Raw genomic sequence first — 24,053 nt, forward strand, 5'->3', positions numbered from 1 at the left:
GCCTCTCTTGGCTACACCCACTCTGCTGGCCAGGCTCAGTGCACTACTTCCTCTCCATGCTCTGGACTCGCCCAGACGCCTCTGGCTGTACTCTCCAACCTACCTCCAATAAAAACCTTCCTTTCAATTGTCTTGCAGCGGTCTAGTCCTTATTTTCTGTAAGTAACATTCATTTTCTTTTACTGGGAAATCTTTAAGTTAGATTTAAGGGTCAGGAATAGCACTGGGAAGGAGGTAGAGACAGAAGGATCTCGAATTCTAGGCTAGCCTGGCATGTATATGGAGTTGCAAGCTATGTAGTAAAATCATGTCTCAACAAAAACTATCAAATGTTAGAATGATGATTATAATCTTGTTAGGAAAGTTAAAGAAAAAGGGGGCAAAGAAAGGACACTCCAAAATGGTCTAAATTATGTACACTTTTATCAGTCCTTGCGTAAGCGCACACTGTTGACCCACCATAGAGTTTCGGGTTGACTAACAGGGCAAGGCCCCAAGGACTATTCTGAGCATGCTCATGAGTCACAGAGCAGAAAACATCCACTGGAAACTTTGGGTTAAACCCAAGCATTAGCACATAAAGCCCACCATAGCATGACAACCATCAGTCCTGGGCTCACAGCCTCCAGCCACCACCACTCAGAGTCTATATATCTCCAGCTGAAATAACAACTGTTGGCTATGAATGGGGGTCACAGAGTCCATCTCAGATTGTCATGTAGAGAGGCCACCTCCCCTGAAATGCAGCTCATTTGCTAGAAGTTAGACCCACATGAGCGCTAGGTTGCCTGAATGTGCAACCCACCGACAAAAGGGGGGGGGGCACGAGAAACAGGCCTGAGAAGACCCCTAAGCACCCTTTCTGTGGTCAACAGCAACATGACAGGTTTTGTTTTGGTTTTTGTTTTTTTGTTTTTTTTTTTTTTTTCCTATTCAGAATCTTCCCAGGGATAAGCCCTGTGCATCCTGAAGCCCTTCCCTGTAACAAAGACCATACAAGGTTGGCTCTGATAGTTAAACCCCATTTTAAAAACGAGATAATAGAGATAAAGCCATTGCTCTAATACTCTGAATCTGTTTATATTACAACATTTAAGTCCTTACTCTCACTCTGCAGGTGAGGAGGCAGAGGGTCTTATGGCTGGTAAGTCATAGGCTGCTCAGGATGGGAACCAGGCTGCCAGCCCACAGGCAGAGCACGTGAACTTCACCTGGTTCCACCCATTTTCACTGTCCAGACCTGCAAGGCTCGAGGAGACAACACAGTGGGCAGAATGTATGTAGTCTGGCTACAACAGAAAGAGGACACGGGAAGTGCAATAATGTGTCAGGGCTGCTTGTCCACCAAGATCTTCTGGGATCTGGGATTCCAGTAATCAAGGATCTCTCTCTCTCTCTCTCTCTCTCTCTCTCTCTCTCTCTCTCTCTCTCTCTCTCTCTCTCTCTCTCTCTCTCTCTCCAGGAAGTCCCTGCATATTGGTTCTTAGAGAGAAACCATCTACAGCCAACTCCTTAGAAGATATGGTTCTGCCCAAGGCAATACAAACCTGTTACTCTGCTTTTTTCCTCTGGAAAATACAAATTAGGCTTACTCAATATTTTTGAAAGCCCTGTTTGTTCTTTCTCTTCTGTTCCTATGCCCAACAAAAATTTCCCATCTGCCTTCTAAGCATCAGACCTCATGCTGGATACCAGTTAAATTTTAAACAAGAAAGGAGATTAAACTTGCTCTAAAACAGTCTATGAAAAGAGTAAAGTATACACAGAGTACAGTGAAGAACCAGTAAAGGGGGAAAATGAGAATTTTTGGCTTTGTATTCCCCATGCTAAGCTATGGTTCTTGATATTGTCACATGCATACATATGTGCACATAAATCAGAGTAGAGGTCAGAAATAATAATGGTGAACAGGATGGGTATTCGTTCAATTACAAACATGTAAACGTTGAACCTGGCTACAGAGTCAGATCAAGGTTGCACTTCCCTCCATAATCCAGCTCATGTTACAGGTCATGCAAGCCCATTAGGAAGATGGCGGGCGCCCAGAGATTGTGAAGCAATAAAAAGAACAAAACTTCCAATTTAAAGTGGTGAATAGGAAGAAAGCTGAGGGAAATTCAAAATAATTTATACCAGCTGGCTCTCAACATCACCAACTGAAAGAGGATGAAGTTGGGGAAAAGAATTTGCAGGGCATCGAGGACAGCATGCCTTTCCTGCTCCCAGCAGCAACACATGTGGATGGCGCTGGATCCCGTGGCAAGATTTAGCTTAATTGACAGCTAAAAATTGTACTCCCAGTTTAAGACTATTTGATCCCTGAACACATACCCTACCCAGAGACTGGGTGCCTTGCTGCAGGTTAACAGGTCCTATCTCTAAAGTCTCTGGGTAAAAAGCATGGAGGCGGGATGCCTGGGGCTACTCAGAGAAAAAAAGGAAGGGGTCATTTAGCGAAGTTACTATCTGGTAGCCAAGTTACCTAGGGATGAAAGAGACTGGGTCAGCTCATGACACATAGCTATAAGTTCACATGCCCTGCCCTAGGGTCAGGAAAGCTCCAATCACACCCAAAGTGCAGCGACTTACTAACTGTGCGGCCAAGAAGGGCTACTTGTTTGCACGTGGACTGAGCGTATGAAGTCAGTGTGACACCCTTCGGTAAAGCGGGTACCCAATGACAGCCTCATCACACAAACGGGGCTACAGTGAATACTATTATCACTACTGTAAAAATGTCAACACACAAGTATGGGGACGGATGGTATGCCATCAGTGCAGCGAGAGTGGGTTAGAACTATCCTATTCTGGTTAAAACCTGCTCATCACTGATTGCCTCCCAGAACTTGGCCTTCTCTGTGGAAGAACATTCCATCTGCTCACAGCTAGAAGAATGGGACCCATCAGGGACCCTGGCTTAAGACTGATAGAATCAAGATGTTTGGTGAGCTGCTGAGCTGGTTTGCTAAGCTCTGTGGGCCACCACCCCGACCCTATCAGCAGATTCCAGAATGGCTGACAGAAAATTAAAATCAGGCTCCCTAAATTCAATTCGAAGCACAAAGCATTCAAGAACGTTTCTGAAAGAGATTTCTTTGTCTAACTTGACATGGGCAAGGAGGTGGTATTAAAAAGATCGTTAATCATTAAAACAACCTAATACATCAATACAACTTAAATTCTTCAAGTCCACAAGCAGTTAAAGAAGCTGTACAAACAGGAGCAGCGGGCTGCTGGAAAAGAATGAGGAACATTTGTTTGTTCCTCCTACAGAGGTAAGCGTTGGCACATTGGGGAAGGGAGGGAACATTCTAGCAAGGGAATGAGCACATACCCACTGTCCTCTCTGCCTCTAGCGAGATGGAGCAATGACAGAAAGAGCTTTTATGTGCTGTTGCTGACATATGCTTCTGTACTGCCTGTATTTTTCAATTTTAACTTCCTTCTATTCATTCATTTTTTTGTTTTTGTTTTTTCCGTGACAGGGTTTCTCTATGTAGCCTGGACTGATCTGGAACGTACCCTGTCAATCAGGTTAGCCTGGAACTCGAGAAATCTGCTTGTCTCTGCCTCCTCTGAGTACAAAGATTAATGGTGTGTGCTACAACCACCTGGCTTGTTGTTGTTGTTGTTGTTGTTGTGAATTATAGTTATTCCTTTTAAAACAAATTTTACACATACCTCCCAAAGGATAGAGATGCAATAATGCACATATTAAACTTTTCAATAAAGCTGCTTGCAGGGTTCTGTAGGATTCCAGGAATATGGGGGAAATCAACAGGCTTTATCCAGCAATAGAAACTGTGACTTTGGTAGGCTTGTGTGTGAAAGGGGAGCCAGGGGCTGTGTATGACTGAGGTCATATCCGTACAGGCTCAATCTTGAAGACACTGAAGCAGGGGCCTTTGCTCTGTTCCTAGGACTCTGGCTGGCTGAGTGCTGTTCTTCAAAGAAGATGGAGGAGAAAACTTTGCAGGTCTGCTAACTGTTTTGTTGAGATGTTCCCTCACTCACTTTTCTCACAACGAAAATGCATTACTCACCAGACACACACACCCACTGGAGCTGCAGGCACCAAGCCACTGAGATGGCCTCCGTCCTTTCTGAACAGCTCAGGGGAGCAGGGGATGACAGGCCTTATATTACACAGCGAGAAGACATCTTTTTCCAGACAACAGCAACAAAAAACAACTTCTTTGGATCCTTTCCCTGATCTCCTGAGCACTCTTGCAAGGTTCAGAAGCCAACCTGACCTAGTGCAATGACATTCCTGAATTCTCTGTGAGATGCTGTGAGATGCCACTGTGAGCTCCACTTTCCAGATTAAAAAAATTAATAAGGAGTAAATTAAGTCCAAAGTCACATAGCTCCAGAGGTGAAGCAGGGATTTGAACTTAGGTCACTGACTCCAAAGCCTGTTGTTGATCATCCTTCCCTGGAGAACCAAACAGGCACACGAAGGATGTGGTCAATATATGGGCAGAGTTGTCACAAATGCTTGAAAAACTGAAAAGGATTAAAAAAAGGAAAATGCCGAGGGTTACGTCACTCTTGTAAAAGATTTATTATCTCGCCCTTGAATTCTGTCCCATGACAACAGGTTTTGGCAAAAAGATAAACAGACTGAATACAGCAGGTCAGACTCACTGCTAAGTGGGGGAAACTCCATCTAACATTCCTGAGGCATGCTGTCCAGAGTGCAGAGCGTGTGACCGACACACGATTAATCTATCTCCACAGCGTTAGCCCAGCCACCGGCTGCTGCTGGACTGAAGGGAGAGCCAGTCTGCGCCAAATCTCCTTATTGCCAGTTCTTCATCCACAGCCTGTGTGGCTCTGCAGCTGCCTCTAAGCCCTGGCAGCTAACACTTGGAACTGTCCTGCCTACACTTGCCTCCAGGAGAGCTGCCCACTGTTCCCAGGCCACATTTAACCGTGGTCCCATCCTTCCACCACCTGGAGCACTCACCAGTATTTTCCTTAATTCAATTCGTCCCTGCCTCACATACCTTAAGCGATAATGCCCATGAAACTACAGGTTTAAAACACTAGTTACATTTTAAAAATACTCATGAAAATACTAGTCCCGACTATTAAGGTTAGTTGTGTAAATGTACCCTCATCATCTTGAGTGGCATGTTTCTTAGAAGAGACCACATCAGATCACCACCAGTTCCTCCAGATAACACACACACACACAAACAAACAAACAAACAAACAAACAAACAAACAAACGTGGTGGGGTAGAGAAGTGTTTTGGCTAAAGCAACACTAGTAACACACTAAACAACTGTTGTTTTGGGACAGGGTCTCCCTATATCAGTGGTTCTCAACCTTTTAATATGTGGTGTGAGAAATGGTGCACTATGTAGTCCAAGCTGGTTTGAAACCATAACCATTAGGCCGGGCCTGGTGGCGCACGCCTTTAATCCCAGCACTCGGGAGGCAGAGGCAGGCGGATTTCTGAGTTCGAGGCCAACCTGGTCTACAAAGTGAGTGCCAGGACAGCCAGGGCTACACAGAGAAACCCTGTCTCGAAAAACCAAAAAAAAAAAAAAAAAAAAAAACATAACCATTATGTCTGAAAAAATTAAGCTGCTACAGGGCACCTCAACATACAATTTATACTGATCATCTCCAAGAGATGACTAGGATTCCATTCAATTTCCAGACGTTACTGGACTAGGGAGTGTGGAGTGTGCGCGTGTGTTAAGTCCCAAAGCCCTCAAGACAGTGCCACTGACTACAATGACAGTCTGGCTTAGCTCCAGCTATAGAATTGCTGGTAATTAACACCAACTCTGAAGTCTGTGGGACACTTAACAGTTTGTGTGTGTGCTCTATGCTCCATGTAAGTGTGGAGGGCACAGGATATTGGATGTGTCACCTTCATTTGTTCTCCATCTCACAATCTTATTTTTTGAGACAGAGTCTATTACTGAACCTGGGGTTCCCCGATTTAACTAAACCACTGGCTCAGAAAGTCACCTGTCTGCCCACTCCTGACCCTTCCATACCAGTTTTGGAATTACAGATGCACCCAGCTTTTTAAATGTGATAGGGTTTGAGATTGGACCTTCATGGCTTTTTCATCAAGTACTTTACCGACTTAAGACATCACTGAGCTGGGGAATGTTATAAAAATTGTCTCAAAGGAGAATAATTCTCTTCACTCTGGGGAATTCTACTTTAAACCACTCTTCAGGTCCTCCAAACATCCCCCAGAACCTGGGAAATGAACATTTTATAAACAGTTAGGCACAGGAAAAGAGAGATAGGAAACAGAGATGCAAGGGGAGCCCAGGCAACAAAGAATAGCATCTTTCTCTAATCTACAATGGTTCTGTAGCTGGGATTAAGAAAGTACAACCCTGCCTCTTGGAATCTAGAAGTTTTATAGATAAAAGAGAGAGAGAAAAAAAAGGCTCTCTGAACCATTTTCCTAATTAAGGTTGCTAAAGAAAGACACACCCTTTGCACCCCCTCAACTAGTGTTTATAGGTTCTGTTGAACTCCGGAAGCAACTTACTGTTTGGTGCAAGCTGTCATTTTTCTTTTCTTTTTCTTTCTTTTTATTTTTTATTTATCTTTTTTTTTTTTTTTTTAGATGGGGTGTCAGTGTATCTCTCTGGCTCATCAGGTCACTATGCTTTCGCCTCCACCCCCTGAGGGCTGTGATTAAAGGTATGCTCCACAATGCTCCCCTGCACACTGTCATTCTTAAGCAGCAAGCAATGATTGGAATTCAAGCCCCAAGCAGCTTCCTCCTTCCTGGATTTGCTTTGGAACTTCTGATGTCAGAATCAACAGACTGTACAGTGCCATAAAGGAGGAAGTGGGAGGGTCCCCTGGATCCAGGCCACTGTTGAAGTCAGTACAAAGAGGAATCCCTCAGACGAGGACTGGCTTATCAAATCATGTGAAAGTGGGGAAATTCGAAAACTCCACCTGTACCCGTCCAGGCAAGACACTCTACAGGGGTTATTTGTGCTTCCACTTTGGCTATCGGTCTTTTGAAACAAAGGTCCCCAAGGAATTGGAATTTCCCCAGGAATCTCATGCTGGCAAGAGGAAAAGGCTGAAGCCTGGTGTCAGCCAAGAGGAGGGGCTTATCTGACACCTGGGAGCAGTGACTGGAGCTGAGACAATGCTAAGTCAAGGCTAGGAGCTGGGGTGGGAGAACGAGAGGCTGCCACACCCTGACCAGGACTGCTTGCGCCTGGGCCTCTATTGAAATGTAACCCTATCAGAAGCCTGAAGATGGAGTGAGCTGAGGTGCAGGATCCTTGGTCCTGTTTTTGTTCCTCTTCCCAGTGTGACCCCATTAAATAACTCTCCTCTGGTGGGGTCTGAATAAGACTGTTCTCTAAAGGCTCAGATACCTGAACACTTTGTTCCCCAGTGCCAGGGAAGTGGTAGATCATTGGGAGGTGGTATCTTACTAGAGGAAAATGCCTGGGCAAGCTTTGAGCTGTAAACAAATTGTTAATGAGAATTACTGAAAGAAGCCCTATCTTCAAAGACTGACTGGCTGGATGACCAAACTTCAGTGAGGGAGAGAGGCTGGAAGTCACACGTTCAGACCTAATCACCTTATCTTGGGCTAGTCTGAGCCCCCTAAATAGCCATTTCCTTGCCCACTTCTGTGTCTAACATCCTGTGACTAATAGATAAAAAACCTTTTGGAATCTATTACCTCAGCAAACCATTTGCTTCCTAACTCAAAAGTTAACAATGTCACCATACAGCATCTGACGCCTATCAGGACAGAGTTCCTCATCTCACTGTGATCTGCTATCTGATGTATTTTTCAACATATTTCAAAATTATCCTGATTTATGACTTTCTTTGTTCTGTAACTACAAAACTCTACGAAGGAAGTGCTTCCGTGTGTATGGAGGGTGGAGGAGTAACTCACATGCTGTCCTCTGACTTCCACATATCTCCGTGGCACACAGACATTCACACCCAAGCTCAAATAAGTAGTTAAAAATTTATAAGCAACAACAACAACAACAACAAAACCCCAACTGGCTAGGATATGTAGCATTTTACTAGAAGTAATTTTGGGGTAGCCTGTGATAAAATTTTGGGTTTTTTTGTGGTCTTGAACAAAGAACTGAATAAGACAAGACACATAATAATAATAAGACTTAGGAAATCCAGTTCTCTTTGTAGGAAGAGAATCTTATGCCATCCCACAGGGATGCTTGAAGACCATTTTATTAGAGTCTGAGAAGAAAACCATAGGGTAGGTGAACTATCAATCCTACCAGCTGCAAGAAGGGAGATAACAAGAAACAAGGTCATGTTTTCTGAGCTACAGTCAAAGAAGGTCTGCAATAAAGGGGAAGAAGGGAAGGCTCAGAGAAGCCAGCAGGAAGGCCTGAGTGTCCGTCAAGACGCACGTGCTGAGGATTTCAGCGTTCCAGTGTTTCTGTCTGCAAGCTACTTCTGCAGGGGACGAGTCCCCATGGTGAAGAAACACGTTATCTCCTTGAGGGATAATGATTTCTTCATCTCCTTAGCAAGTCTTTACGGGAGGTCAGGAGCATGTCACCTAGCTAGGTGACTGACAAGCCCAGTTGGATTTACTCTTTAAGAGAGAGGACAACAGAATGCAGTACTCTCTTCTTTGTGGTAGATTATTAGACTGTCATGTCTTTATCCATGGTCTGAAGAACTGAGATCCTATTCTCTTGACCAAGAGAAAATTTCCCTTCATGAGTCACAAGGAAATAAGATGTGAGGTCCAACTATAATCATGAGTGGAGGGGTCAATCTTCAGTGTCCAAGCCGGTCTAATGCCTCCCTAGATGCCTAACAGTAGAGCCTAGCATACATAAGAACTTCAGAACCAGGACATAGATGCACACGCACACACAGCTCACACTGTCATATCAACTGCATAGAAATGCCTAGAATTCCGTACATGAACACTTCAAGAAACCCAGAGAAACGTATAAGCTTGAGACTAGAGACCATGACTTGTAATGGTTAATTTTAACTGTCAAGCAAAAGCTCAGAGACTAGGGTCTGGGCCGAGAATTCACACTCACTGCTCGGCCTCGCTCCAGCCATCATACCTTCTTTGCCACGATGAACTGTATTCCTGAAGCTGTAAGCTAAATCAAATCCTTCCTTCCTCACGTCGCTGTCTTAGTTAGAGTTACTGTTATGAAACATCATGACCAAAGTAGCTTGGAGAGGAAAGGGTTTATCCTGCTCACACTTCCACATCACAGTTCATCATCAAAGGAAGTCAGGACAGGAACTCAAGCAGGGCAGAAAGCTGGAGCCAGGAGCTGATGCAGAGGCCATGGAAGAGTGCTGCTTACTGGCTTGCTCTGTCCACAAGCTTGCATGCCTGAGCTGGTCTTCAGCCGTCACTGGAATCATGAAGAACTAACTAGTTTCATATGCCAGTAAGGGAATGGACTTGCTAGCAAGAGAGAGCAAGCAGACAAAAAGCAAAAGCAGCCTTCCTGCATGTCCTTATATAGGCTTCCGGCAGAAGGGATAGTCCAGATTACATAGGCGTCTTCTCACTTAAGACCTGATAAAAGTGTGTGTCTTCCCACCTCAGAATCCAGATTAGAAGGGGATCTTCCTAATTTAAATTAAGCATAAATTCCCTTACTGGTATGGCCCCATTTTTAAATTTTAGTTAATTCCACACGTAGCCAAGTTGACAACCAAGAATAGTCATCACATTTTGTAATATTTTATGAGAAATTTCAATCAAATAAAACTAATTGGCTGTGGTTATCACACTTAGCATTTAATTTCTATTATATCCTCTCTCTCGACAGTTCACTCTGGCATGGCAAACTTTCATTTAAAAACCAGGGAAGGGGGCCAATAGAATGGGTCAGTAAGTAAAGGTGCTTGCTGCTCAAGCCTGGTGGCATGAATTCAATCCCTGGAATCCACATAAAGACAGAAGGAAAGAACTGACTCCACAAATCATCCTCTGGCCTGTGGCTGTGACACACATGTCATCATATATGTGAATTAACCTGGTATATATAGTGAGTTACTCACCAGCTAGCGTTACAGAGCATGTACCTGTGATCCTAGGTTTTGGAAGGCAGAGGCAGTTGCATCTCTGAGTTTGAGGCTAGCCTGGTCTACATAGCAAGTTTCAAGACAGCCACTGCTACACAAAGACCCTCATCTCAAAACAGAAATAAAAGAAGGGAAGGGGTGCAATTTTCCAAACGGTTTGTTATCCAAAGTAAAGGACTGAGACCAAAACTCTAAGTTTCGCTGGGTCAGCAAGGCTTGTGAATGGAAATGATGTGTCCAGTCATACATAGCTGCTTTAAAAGGAAAATACAGGTGAGTTAGAAGGAAAATGGTGGGATGGGGTTAATGACTTAAGCTTGTTCTAGTTTAACTTTCTCCCAAGGTTAAAAAAAAAAAAGGCATTATATGCATCTAAATCTAGAGGACGCACCCCTTCTCCACAGGAAGAACCCTCCCCCAGAAAAGGGCTGAATGAAACAGCGTGGCCCCAGAGACTCTCTCCCTTAAAGGACCTTCCCTGACTCCCCAGATTAAGGGCCCCCACTCGGAGCTACAAAAACAGCCCTGACACCTTCTTCGCAGCTCCTGGAGTGTTCATAGAATGAGCCGATGTTTCCAGGGCCTCTGGCCAACCGTGTAATCACCCCATTAGAAGCTTCTGGTTGCTCATCAGAATCTAGAAGCCTGATTGGGGCTGCACGAAAGCAGAAGGCTCTGTCAGCCTTCATAGCCTAATAAATTCCTCCACACCCCACCTGTGAAACTCCATTCCCATTTATTACCAAAACTGGAGTCCTAGCTTCAGGGCTTCTCCTGAGGCCTGAAGCTGGCTGCTCCTGCTGATGACATCATTGATGAGCAAACGCCTGACAATGGCTCCCTAGAGCTTAAACCTTTGCTAATACCTAGCAAGAGCTCATTCCTCCAGAATGAGGTCATGCTTAGCTAATTGCTAATCTGGCCCCTACCCCAGAGCCCAAAGCCACTAAGTGATGCCTAAACAGTGAGCCCCTGCCCCAGGACCTTCTGAAGCTGCAAATACCAGCCTCTAAACAGACAAAACAGAAGCAGCTTGCAACAGGACCCAGGGTTGCCAGAGTTTGAAAATACAACAAAACACACACAGACAGATCCGGTAAAGTTAAATATGAATTTAATAAGTATGCCCTGTGCAAGAGTTTCTAACATGCAAGAACTGCCACATGTGGGGCATTCTTACATTAGAAGGATCAACATTGTTTATCTGAAATTCAAATGTAACTTTTCTCTGGTAACACATGTGAGTTTTTATCCCTTTGTTTGGTTTACTCGATTGCCAAAACTGCCAGGGTGTGGGGGACAGGGATGGGGAAGAGGGGACAAAGGGGAGGCACAAGAGGGTTGGGGCCAAAACTCTGTTGGTAATATGCTTGTCTAGTGTGGGGGCAGCCTTGAGATGGACTCCCCAGCTCTGTGTAACCCTTGCATTTGGAATGTGGAGGCAGGAACCATGATAGGAAAGGAAGGAGGGATGGGGAAGAGCAAGGAGGAAGGGGAGAGGGGCTGAGGGACAGATGGCCAAAGCTGAGAAAGTGGAGTATCTGTTTAGTGTGCTTGAGGTCCTGAGTCTGACTTCCAGTAGATCAAAAAGAAGTAAGCATATACCACACATTTACACACGTTGGAAAACACACACACACACACACACACACACACACACACACTTGCCTTTAGAAAGCAAATTAGGGGCCAAGCATGGTGGCTTATAACTGTAATGTCATTACTTGGGAGGCAAAGGCATGACTGTGGCGCCCACACAGTTGTGGATCAGCCAGAGCCTCATAGAGACCTTATTTAGAGGCACTGAGGGAGAAGCGAGTATGGCACAAAAATCCAGGATTCTGTACACTCCTCACTCTTCTGTATCCTTACTCCATTCTGACTGGTAAAACAAAGCTATGATGTTGCCAAGAAGTCAATATGATTTTGCAAAGAAGATCCACAACCACCAGGCACCGCACTGATGGTCAGAGTAACATCTTGGCCCTACATGGAAACCCAGAAGGAACAATCCTGTCGGCAAGGAAGCCCACCCTGGTCTGGAATGTCAGGACACAGAACAGAAGCTGAGGTGACATTCTGGGAATGAATGTTGACAATTAAGATTATTTGCAGAATAACAAACACTGTTGCCAAAGGGCTTTAATGTGAATGTTTTACATTTACTACCCCCTGGCTGAAGGATATCAAGGATACAATCATTTGTATACAATGGATTTGAAATTTAATTCTTTTTTTAAAAAAGGAATTCTTAATTTAGCTCAATAAATGAAAGCCTAATACACAGAATCTATAATGATATGGGCAAGAACTTACTTGGTGAGTAAACTGTGATAAATCAGTAGTATGGGTGGCTGAGGAAACTGGCAAATGATATGTACTATATAATTAAAATTATAGGTTTCACATAAGAAAGGATTAAGATCTATCTGAAACCCTCAAACTGGAGTTGAGTATAGTGGGTACATCTGTAACCCAACCCTTTAGTTAAACAGGAGGATTAGGGTTTCAAGGCTCCATGGGACTATACACAGGAGTTCCAAGCCAGTCTGGGTTATAGGAGAGCTGGTCTCAAGAAAAGATACAAGGACTAGGTTGTAGGGACAGCTTGGTGGGTAAAGGCTCTTGCCACCAAACCCAACAACCTTAATTGGATCCCTGGCCCCCACTTGGTAGAAGGAGAAAAGATGTTTTTTCACCTCCTGGGGCTCCCCACACCATCAACCCATCCACCCATCCATCCATCCACCCACCCATCCACCCACCCATCCATCCACCCACCCATCCATCATTATAAAACAGTCAATGGAGTTAAACAAAAAATTTTAAAGTAAAATATAAACAAGCCTAGAAGTGGGAGCTTGGGGTGTGGTTCTTAGAGTAAGTATATACAATGTGTATACTCAGCCTGCCTGAAAGCCTGAGCTTAAAGCCCCAGCGTGGGGGTGGGAGGAGGACAAAGATTTAGAAATTAATTCAATCAACAAATCTTGTGCGTTCACAATGAACCAGGCCTTATATTAAGCCCAGTTCAAAATCCACTATGACCCTTCTTCACGGAGGAAACTCAAAACCTTGCCTAAATCCACACTGCAGGGTGGAGGTCAGGTTGGGATTAAATCTGTGAGGCCCAAAAGCTATTTCACATTCTGAACTCATTTGTAATTCTGCCAAGCTCCCTGGCCTTACAGGTAAAGGGCCAGCACGAGGAAAGGCCTCACAGCATCCAGCATGGCAGCTGGCTCCCAGGAGCACTTCCTAAGACATCTTTCTTTTGAAGTTAATACTTAAATATTCTGCTGTTGGTCATGCAACTCTATTTCAATCAGAAAGAGCTGCTAAGGAGAGTAAGCTGTACCCTTTGGAAGAGCTTTTCTCTAAAGCCGGTAGACACTTAAAAATCTCCTTTACATACATAGACATTTACATTTTTTTATCTATTAGCATCGTGTAGGTGTATGTGCATGTCCTCTGTAGAGGACAACCCTGATCCAGGGATCAAACTCAAGTCTTCCACAGCAAGAAGCAAGCACCTTTATCCACTTAGCCATCTCCTATCTCCATATTTATTTTTTGAAACACGCCATGCTGTGCACTATGTACATACACAATTAGGTTGTAACATAATCAAAACTAAGTAGGAGTCAGTCACCCACCACTGGGACCAGGGAGATGTCTGAGTAGATAAAAGCGCTTGCGTGCCTGACACCAGAGCTCCCCGTGTGGAACCCACATAAAAGCCTGCCCTGATGTAGTGGTGAGTACTGTAATTGTGCATGCGGTCCGGAATACACTGCAGTAGAAATAAAAGAGAACCTGCCTCAAACACACCGACCTCTTTATGAGTGGTGTACATGTGCGAGTGCTTGAGCATGTGCACACACATACACATGCATGCATGCATACACACACACACACACACACACACACACACACGCATGCGCACACACATACACACACACACACACACACACACACACACACAAGTATCCACTTTAGGCAGTTCAGAACTGCCTGTAACTCGGGCTCCAGAGTCCTAGACACTCTCTTCTGGTCTTCATGAGCATTGCACTTAAAAGCACAAACCTGCCATACTTACCGCTGACACACATGTATAATGAAATGAAATTTAAAAAAGTAATATCTTTAAAAAATGTGGAAAGCAACAGAGGAAGACCTCTGGCCTCCATATGCATGTGCACACATGTATATGCACCCATACGTGCGTGGACAAACACAAGATACAAAGGCACTTTGAAGAATTTAGGGAAGCCTTTATCAAAATGCTCTTACTGGGCTATTAAGATGGTTTGGTGGGTAAAGGCACTTGCTGCCAGGCCTGACATCCTGAGTTCAATCCTGGGATCTGCACGGTAGCAGAAAGAGAGAAAAGACTCCCTAAAGTTGCCTTCTGAAACACACACACACACACACACACACACACACACACACACACGAGTGGGAGGGGGAGAGAGCGAGAACAAAGTACCATACCATTACTGGGTAGCAGCTAACTCCCAGGTATGCAGGAAATTATGACTATGATAATCTTCTTCTTTTTTTTTTTTTTTGGTTTTTCGAGACAGGGTTTCTCTGTATAGCTCTGGCTGTCCTAGAACTCACTTTGTAGACCAGGCTGGCCTCGAACTCAGAAATCCGCTTGCCTTTGCCTCCCGAGTGCTGGGATTAAAGGCGTGCGCCACCACGCCCGGCACTATGATAATCTTCTTGAAGGCCACTGACATGTGTAGAGGAATGGGTGCTTGGTACTTCCAAATAACTCAAAAAATAAGTACACAGGGGTGCTAGGAATATAGCATATACCAAGCTCTGGGTGTGACTCCTACAGTGACCAAGCAAGTGCAGCCGAGGATCATAGAAGGCTTTAGAAGGGTCTGTTACAACTCTGTTTTTCATAGGGAGGGGGGCATGTTCAAAATAAGTCAACTCTGCAGAAAATAAATACAAGGAAAGACCTCACCACGACCTGCTTAACCACTGTGCTAATTGACATGTACTAATTTTCTTGGCAGTAAGGCAAAGAACCAACTTCTCTCCCAGGCGTCCAAACACTTAAGGAAAGCAACACTGCTTCAGTAAGGAAGCAATCCGGTTCCATCTCCATGGGCAGGCACTTGGCATTCCGAGAAAATATTCACCAGGCAGAGGAAAAAGACATCCACAAACTTTATAGGCTTGTTTCTGCAGTGCCAACAAGTCACACCAAGGTCCCCGAGTGTTAGGAAAATATGCTGTTTATGCCATCATTGAGTCACACACACACACACACACACACCAGCTTTAATTTTAAATTTAACTCCTCCTACACATTCCATATATGAATTGGACCTCAGTAAAGCAGGTTTGAAAATCCTATGTATTCGCCCTCTTCTTCTTCCTCATAGGATGATTTACTGTGATTATAAGTAGGACTAAGTAAAAGCTAAGTTCCCAGTGATTAAGAGCAGGAATCTAGATCCTCACCACACGGAACAGAGTTTCCTGCTAAGTGACTCTGTAAAGGTGGGGCAGCATCAAAAAGCACATCCAGGTTTGCAAAGACATTCGCTTAAAACCAAGTCTCATTCTTTGACTTCTATTTTAAACAGCTCAGTTTCCAAACTTCTGAAAACTTGAAAAACTATTAAACCTTCAACTGGGTTTATTGAAGATCATGCTTCAAGTCCACAGCACGGAGTTGTTTCCCTTTGGTCTTGGGACTTCATACCCATGTCTCCACTTCTGCTCAGCCATGAAGCTCAGTTCAAAACCTACCACAGAAAGGTCACCTAACACTAACGGCGGTGGTGATTTTTATGGACCTTTTCCCTAACACATTTTATGCTCTGATGGCTCCACCCCCATGTGTGAACACGGGAAGTGGAAGGCAGGCTAGTCACTGACCTATGAAGTTGTTAGTCAGAGGCTGTCAGGCCCAGCAGAGGCCAGGATGAATGATTAAGGGACACCGTCCCTTCTCCCGGGTTCATCCACACAAACTCGTTCGCATCTTCCGCAGCAGCTGAAGCTAGACACTGGAGCCACGTTGGACAAACTTGCTGCAAAGCCAGAGGCAACACACTGGAAGTAATCTACTCTGATTAGCGTTTGGGGAGATCCTTGGCCTTGAGCAAATGCGTTGATCCAGTTTTCCAGGAGAAGCCATCCTGCCTCAGACAGCACTGCAGACTGTGCAGGAAGGAAGAGCCCCCACACTGGGGCAGAGGCAGCTCCAAGAGCTCCCAAGGTGCTGATCTGGGCACTGCTTCCAGGCAGGAAGGAGCCAGCCACGTAAGCCAATTGGAACTTTGGGTGACATGTTCCTAGCTTGGAGACAGGCCCTGGACATGGCTTATTTTTAACATCTTGGACTGAAAAAGTACTTAATGCCCTCAACCAGACCAAAAAAAAAAAAAAAGAAAAGAAAAGAAAAGAAAAAAAAAATCATCCCATCTTTCCCTCTGGAGCCATCTAATTTTCTATGACAACTTCTTTAAGATGATTTTCCACCAACCCGAATTTGTTTAATGGTGTTGTCATGTCCACAGCTGACTGGAGTGGATTCCCTCACATAAGCTGAACTGGATTCTCCCTAGCGATTTCTGCATGAGTGTAGGACCAAGATGTGAACAGCCAGAGGAGTGGGTAAGGCAGGGTGTATACAATGCCACAGAGATTCACGCAGAGAGAAAGGGGGGTGGGGGTGGGAGGCAGACACTACGATAATGACAGGACCAGGAACCTCAATTGCTTTTGATCTTGTGCCCCCACATCCCCCACCCCAACCCCCATACAGGTTTGTGAATCCAAGTTCCTTGCAGGGATCTAATATCCGGTGTAAAGGTGGGTACTTGTGATAGCACTCCCACATAAGGACTGGTTTAGAGAAAGGTGTATATCTCAGGAGTTTACACAGCAACGCTTATGAACCCGCTAGAGTTGGGGGAGCCTTGGGTTTGGGAGGACTAAGTCTATGATATCAAAGTATCAAGAGCAATAATCTCAAAAAATGTTTAAGAAGTTTTTCTCAATTGTGTTCAAAAGAGTGCTAACTACTAAATTTCCAATTTTATTATTGATTTATTTATTAGTTTAAGGCTTGATTTTCTTTTTGTTGTTGTTTTGGAAACAGGGTCCCACTACATAGCTCTTTCTGGCCTAGAACTCATTTTGTAGCCCAGGCTGGCCTTCAACCCATAGAGATCCAACTGTCTCTGCCTCCCAAGTGCTGAGAGCAATGGTATGTGCTGCCACATCCAGCAAGCTTTTGTTTTCTTAGAATGACCCAACAATGCTTTAGTAAGACCAAGCAGTGGTGGTGCACGCCTTTATCCCAGCACTCAGGAGTCAGGGACAGCCAGGTCTCCAGAGGGAGTTCCAGGGCAGCCAGGGCTACACATAGAAACTCTGCCTTAAAAAAAAAAAAAAAAAAAAACAAAACCCAAAAAGCTGCACTCTCTTCCCCCACCCCACCCCCACCCCCCAAAGGTCCGTGAAACTCTCCAACTGCTTCCTGGTCTAGTTGAAGACCTGAAGTCTAGAAAGGTGAGTGACTGTCAACTCAGACTTGGGCCTCCACGATTAACTCCCTCCCAGCTTCCTGCTCCCTGCCAGGGATAAAAGCCATTAGCAGGGCATGGCCAGGCCTGTTAGTGCAGGCCTGAAATCCCAGCGATTTGGGAGGCTGAGACAAAAGGGTTGCATACTGAAGGGTTGTCTGAGCTATAGAGCAATAAATTAGCTCAAAGTCAGCCTGGGCAACTTTGAAATCTTATCTCAAAATAAATAGCAAGATAAAGCTGGGCATAGTGGCACCTGCCTAGCCCCTGGGAGGCAGAGGCAGGTAGCTCTCTTAAGTTTGAAGTCAGCCGGTCTACATAGTAAGTTCCAGGGTAGCCAGGAGGATGATAGAGAATCTATCTTTCAAAAAGTCAAGATGAGGGCTGGAGGGATGGCTTAGCAGTTAAGAGCACTGACTGCTTTTCCAGAGGTCATGAGTTCCAATCCCAGGAACCACAGCGTACTTACATATAATAAACAAATAGGCTGGAGCGAGATGGGGGGTGGGGTGGGGTGTTAAGATGAGGAATGGAGAGGAGAGTTTGATGGTAGAATTGCTTGCACAGCATGCCTGAGGCAAAGGTTTAATTCTCTCTCTCTCTCTCTCTCTCTCTCTTCCCCCTCTCTCCCCTCTCTCTCCCTCTCCTCTCTCCTCTCCAGAATAGGCTCTCAAGAATAGGGTAAGAACCTACAGACGCCAAGGTCCCTACAAGTGACTGTTACAGCATCTCCTAATAAGAATCCATAACCGGAGTTATCACTTGGCCAAGTCTCCGCAGAGTTTCTAGGGCAGCCTGGGAAAGCAGGCCGAGATGCTCCAGTGCTCAGGTTTCTAGAAGGCCTTTTCATTCTAGAGCACAGGAAATCCACACAGCGCAAGTGGCACAGCTGAGTGACATGGGAAAAGTGTCAATCATCTAAGGCTCCTGTGAGGAGCAAGGGGTAGAACAGGGTCATGTGGGACACTGAAGAAATGAAATGTTTTCCCAAATCATCCACCGAAAGAATCTCAAGAATGCTAAAATCCCAAGAACTCTACAGCAGACAGAGGCAGAAGCCTCCAAGTGAGTGTAAAAGGCCGGGAACCTTTCCGGGGCTATTTGATATGGTGGGGTTGGGACCACCCAGGTGGCCACAGTGAAGACAGGATGGAAGCCTCCAGAGGGAAGTCCACAAAGAAAAATCAAGAAGGAGGGCAGGGAAGACCCGTGAAGTAAGCCTGAGGAATTTCAGAAGCATATCTGGATGACCTAGAGCCATCTGTGTAATTGTTTACTGGTGATTGCAAGGCTGCACTCAGGATGACTTCGCTCAAGGCAAGTTATGTGAACTGCCCCTGCCTGATAAGTATCCAAGACACCAATGCAACAGGAGTAGATACGTTGCCTGTTATTTGGAAACTGAGTTTGGAATTTAGACCCCATTGCTGGTAGTGGTGGAACAATCAGATCTTTAGGAAAATCAAGTCCTTCACTAGAGCAAGGAGCCATCTGGGTCCAGGACCTGGGACATCAGACGGCCTGAGGGCCCTGCTTAATATCCATTGGATACAGACTAACCTGGCACACCAGGTTTGATGGCTGCAACAGGTGCATATACCTGGTGACTGACTGCTGCAAATCCCTTCTCTTCACACATGAGAACAGAGAGCTGGCTATAATCACATAAAGTATACAGAAAGCAAAAAAGTTTTTTGTCCATCAAGACGCTGAAGTTCTGGGTCTGGAACTCAAGCTATCTACCCACCTCTGCTGCCGGGCGAGGCTCGGCCACACGTTTACCTGAGGCACCTCAGTTTCCTCGTTTGTGAAGTTAGGCCTAACATCATTCCACAGATTGGATTTGCACTCACAACCCTCCCGCCTCAGCCTCCTAAAGAGTGGGATTCCAGGTGTGCCCCCATACACAACAGCAGCATTCTGTAAAGAACTCATTTAGTCCCCACCAATCAGGCTCTGATAAGGTACTGGCTCCTATCAGGACTTAACAGGCATAGTCTAGAAGTCTCCCACCCAACACACTTAATAAGAGGGTCGGGAAGTTCCGAGAGAGAGAAATGCAAACAACTATCTATCCTTTGCTAGGCAGAGGCGGGCTGCTCCGTGGGAGGGAAAGGTAACTATTTATGCACACTCCTCCTGAGTTCCAGTTTCTGGCAGTTTGCTTTTGCTTGCTTGAATCAGGGTGCATAAGATGCTAACCTTATAAAAGAGCCTAAGAACGTGGTCTCTCCCTCTCCCTGTCTCTGTGTGTGTGCATGTGTGTGTGCGTGCGTGTGTGTGTGTGTGTACATGTGTGCGTGTGTGTGTGTGCGTGCGCGCGTGCATGTGTGTGTGTCTCTGTCTCTCTCTCTGTCTCTCTCTGTGTGCGTGTGTGCGTATGTGTGTGTGTGTGTGTGCGCGCGTGTGCGCGTGTGCGTGTGTGCGTGCGCGTGTGTGTTGGGAAGGAGGCAGGATTGTCTCTGCACCACCACAGGGATCTCTGGCTTGCTCTGTGTTCCTCTTCAGGTTATGAGAATACAGCGCCTTACCAGAAGCAGGTACTTGCCTTGAAGAATTAAGAATAAAACTTGCACCAACCCACCAATAATAATGCCATCCTTGGCAAACAGAAAGGAGAGAGAGCAACAAAGCAAGAGATGTCCTCCCAGAGCGCTGCAGAGCGCTTCTGGATTCATCAGGAAGAAAGCAAGCAGCACACACTGCATCTTCAGTTCCCCAGCAGGCTGGCTGACTGCAAGTCGGGTGTACAGTGAGAGCCTTGGTTTACCCCAGATTAATACTGAAATACTAGTAACAACACTGGGTATCACGTCCCGCCTTTAGAAACAGGCCTTCCCTACATGCAAGCTACAGGGGGTGGGGCGTGGGGTGGGGGGTGCGAACAAAACCGAAAACAAAACAAAAAAGAAAACCCAAGACACCACTTTTATGTAGCATTTGCTGATCCAGGTGTTGTGGCACATGCACACTTAGAAGATGAGGCTGGAAGATTCCCAATTCAAGACCTTACCAAGTTCAGGTCCAGGCAACTTATCAAGTTCAAAAGTTGTTTGGGCAATTTATTGAGCCCCTGTCTCAAAATAAAAATGAAACTGGGCAGAGCATGTAGCTCAGGGGTAGCTTGCTTAGAGCCCGAGAGCCCTGGGGCTCAGTCTCAAGTAGCAAAAGAAACAGGTTTTGTTTTTTCGTTTTTCTTTTCTCTGTTCCAGTGGCATTGTATTGGGTGTGCTATGGTGCTTGCCTGAGATCCTAGCACTTGGGGGGAGGGGGGCACAGCAAGAAGGTCAGGATCCTGTTCACTGTCCGCCTCCGGACAGGGTGAGATCAAGACTAACTCCAGATACCCTGTTGCAAACAAATTGAGAATGAAACTGCTGTTCTATGATTTTTTTTTCACCAATCATATCTTAATCAAGGAAAGCAAAAACTGAGAACCAGCGAGAGCCAACTAGCCAAACCACCCCCACATATAACCATCCACTTAACCACTTTGATAATCCTTGTTTAGTGATAAAAACAAATAATCCTTGTTTTCGAGGCAAGGTCTGATTATATAGCCAGACTGGCCTCAAACTTACAATTCTTTTCTCTCAGCGGCTGCATGGTTGCTGACTCCACTGTCAGTTAGCATTGAAGGATCACACTGTTAGCCATCTACAAAAACTTCTCTATGCCAGGTGCTGAGTCGCACTGTGAGTTACCATGGCCTTTCCAAAAGGCAAGGCAGAAAGCAAATAATGAAAGGCAAGAAAAGACAGAACTTAAAAACCCATCCATCCATTAAGAATAATTGTCCAAGGTTGGACATATAGGCAAGTGATGAGAGCTTCCCCAGAGTACATAGGGCCTGGGTTTAGTCCCCAGCCCTGGACGGGGGGGGGGGGGGGGGGGGGGGGGGATCATATTCTCCCAAAAAAGTCAATCTTAGTTTGGGACAGACCAGTGAGCTGGCTCGGTGGGTAGGGCAGACCAGTGAGCTGGCTCGGTGGGCAGCGGCACTTGGCACCAAACCTGACGAGTTTATACTTTCATCCCTGGGATCCAATATTAAAAACAAAGGACTGACTCTCCCCCAAGCTCTCCTGGAGCCTCCTCATGGATGTCCTGCACCTGCTCCCACATGTCCCTCCCACAATAAAATGTATTATTAAAGAAAAACTTAGCATATTAGCGGCTCATCTTTGTTTGTAACAGTAAGAAAGGTCAATCTGACCATTAATTAAGAAGCTTACAGGCAGTGGGTCCGAAACAATCGGCCTTTGTGGATCCAGCCCTGGTGAGCTCACCAGTGGCAGTGGGAAGATTTCGTGTGCCTCTCAACGGAAATTTGGTCCTAATAAAAATCGTGCCCACACTGCCAGGGCTGAGGATGCAGCCAGCCCTCCTGCCTAGTCAACAAGTGGGCATCCTTTAGCCTGGTGTGTGAGTTGTGGTGTCATGCAAAGCCTTCAAAGGTTCAAAGCTCTGAGCTTCATCTGAGTACTCTTCCAATCTGGAAACACATTCAAAATGCCAGGCTGCTGGTTTGAGCTATATTTTGTTGGTTTGTTTGCTCACTTATATTGTTCTGTTTTTGCTTTTTGTTTCCTTTAACAAATTCTGAACACCAACCCAATCCCCAATTCCTCACACATTCACTTGTTCTTTGAACTCTTCCTTCTTAAGCTGGGGTAGGGTGCTTGATGCTTTTCATGGACCCAAATTTGGTAGCCTCTTCAGATGGAATACAATTCTGTACGTCTGCAGGTCTGTGAAGTTACTTGGTATTCCAGGAGGTGTGGATGTTATGTCCCTTTCAGTTAAACTGAATTTTATTTCTTATCCATGTCTAAGTAACATCTTTTAAGGAATGTACATTGAGAGCTGGAGAGATGGCTCAGCAGTTAAGACCACAGGCTGCTCTTGCAGAGGACCTGGGTTCAAGCCCCAGTGCATACATGGTAGCTCACAGCCATCTGGAACTCCAGTTCCAGAGGATCTAATACCCTCTCTTCTGGCCTCCTTGGCACTAACAAGCACATGCAGTCATATATGCAGGCAAACAAATACACATATGAAAAATTTAAAAATAATTGAACCTACTTTTTAAAAAGAAACTTAAAGTATGTGCGTGTATGTGTGTGTGCGCGCATGTGAGTGTGTGTCCCCTGCTCTTATGTCTGTGATGTGACCAGATAATCTCTCTTCCCAGGTGTGGACAAGAGGCTTACCTAAAAGTGACTAGGTAAGAAACACATGTTTTTATAAAATGAAAGAGTGTTCTAAAGAAAAACTGACAAACTAGTGTCACAGTGCCCTAGCTGGGAAAAACCAGACATTTCCCATATCTTCAATGTTCCTAATTTCTAATTGGGGGAATACAATAGTTATGTGACCAGTCAGTACTTGAGGGGAGGGCAGGGAACACAGACTGGATAAATCCCACTGAATCCTGAGACTTTCCTGGGACTGCTGGGAACAGGGGCCAACCTTCTTCCTCGAGCCATATGACGTATGGCAGTAGGGCCTGAAACTGTTAGAACGACTGCATCCTACCACATTCCATCCAAAGTCTGCCTCTATTGCTTTTTGTCTGTGTGGCAAGTCACTAAAGGAGACGTTTGGTGTGTCCGTTCCCCTACCTATAACACGGAGATGAATAAGTGGGAGATGTGACTATTTGGTACCAACTTGGCTCATAGTAGGTGTAGCTTATGGGCTAGCTGTGGAATGATGGCTGGAAAGGTTTTATTCTGCTTTTTCAAGAAGCATCTACCATGCTACTAGTTAACCCATGTGGTGGAAATAGGGGGACCTTTGCCTATTAGTTACAAAAACTATTTACATGAAAACTTAAAAGTTTTGTAAAAGTAACTAAAATGACAGTCACTTATACCAACCATCTTTAAAAGAAGAGTATTTTTAAAAACCAAACAAAAACCAAGCTGGGCATGAAGGCACACACATCTGTAATCCCAGCACTTGGAAGCCTGAAATGGAGAGATATCAAAGTCCAGGTCAAAGTTCAAAGGAACTTTGAAGGCTGTTGCATAGGTCCACAGGTATGCTCTGTCTTCATATTGGTAATGGTACCTTTCTCTGTGAAGGAATGTGTATCTAAGGGTGAAAGAGTATCTGCCTGCAAGTATGATAAAGTACCCTTTACTATATCTGAGTTGTAATAAAAAAAAATGTTTTTTGTTTGTTTGTTTAAAATTTTAAATTTAGAGACCAGAACACACTCTACTCATTGAGGACCAACAGAATTAATTTGGCCAGTGCAAAGTTTAGGTCAGAGTGCGACCCTCCCTGCCATTCATTCCTGGTCAGATTATCCCCTACTCTGGACTTCTACCTACTTTTAGAGAGTACAAATATCTCAGTAGTCCCTTGGAATACTCTGAAAAACATCTTCTCTCAGACAAAAGGCTATTGACGGCAGGT

General features: G+C 45.1%; 1 protein-coding gene and 1 long non-coding RNA gene across 8 annotated transcripts in view; one reads left to right on the plus strand and one right to left on the minus strand.

Annotated features, from left to right (window-relative positions):
• The window catches only part of Flnb (filamin B), a 134,277-nt gene that overhangs the window by 93,612 nt on the left and 16,612 nt on the right, over nt 1–24,053 (minus strand). Inside the window, exon 1 of one of the 5 annotated variants that reach the window (XM_085828386.1) lies at nt 4,044–4,062. The exons of the other annotated variants lie outside the window; for them this stretch is intronic. The gene's annotated coding sequence lies outside the window, so the exon portion shown is untranslated. Of the gene's footprint in view, nt 1–4,043; nt 4,063–24,053 lie in introns of those variants that run through there. 5 annotated transcript variants of the gene reach the window in all.
• LOC115029239 (uncharacterized) lies at nt 11–8,457 on the plus strand. Of its 3 annotated transcripts, none has more exons than XR_015044601.1 (6): nt 11–158; nt 1,118–1,276; nt 2,010–3,275; nt 3,486–3,594; nt 3,921–3,976; nt 6,608–8,457. It is a non-coding gene; the product is annotated as an uncharacterized LOC115029239 (long non-coding RNA). The 3 variants fall into 3 exon arrangements; XR_003834810.1 differs by having other exon boundaries at nt 3,486–3,534; XR_015044600.1 differs by lacking the exon at nt 6,608–8,457 and having other exon boundaries at nt 3,486–4,050.

This window comes from Mus caroli, unplaced genomic scaffold, assembly GCF_978045245.1.
Source record: "Mus caroli unplaced genomic scaffold, Mus_caroli_1 scaffold_12, whole genome shotgun sequence".
NCBI lineage: Eukaryota > Metazoa > Chordata > Mammalia > Rodentia > Muridae > Mus > Mus caroli.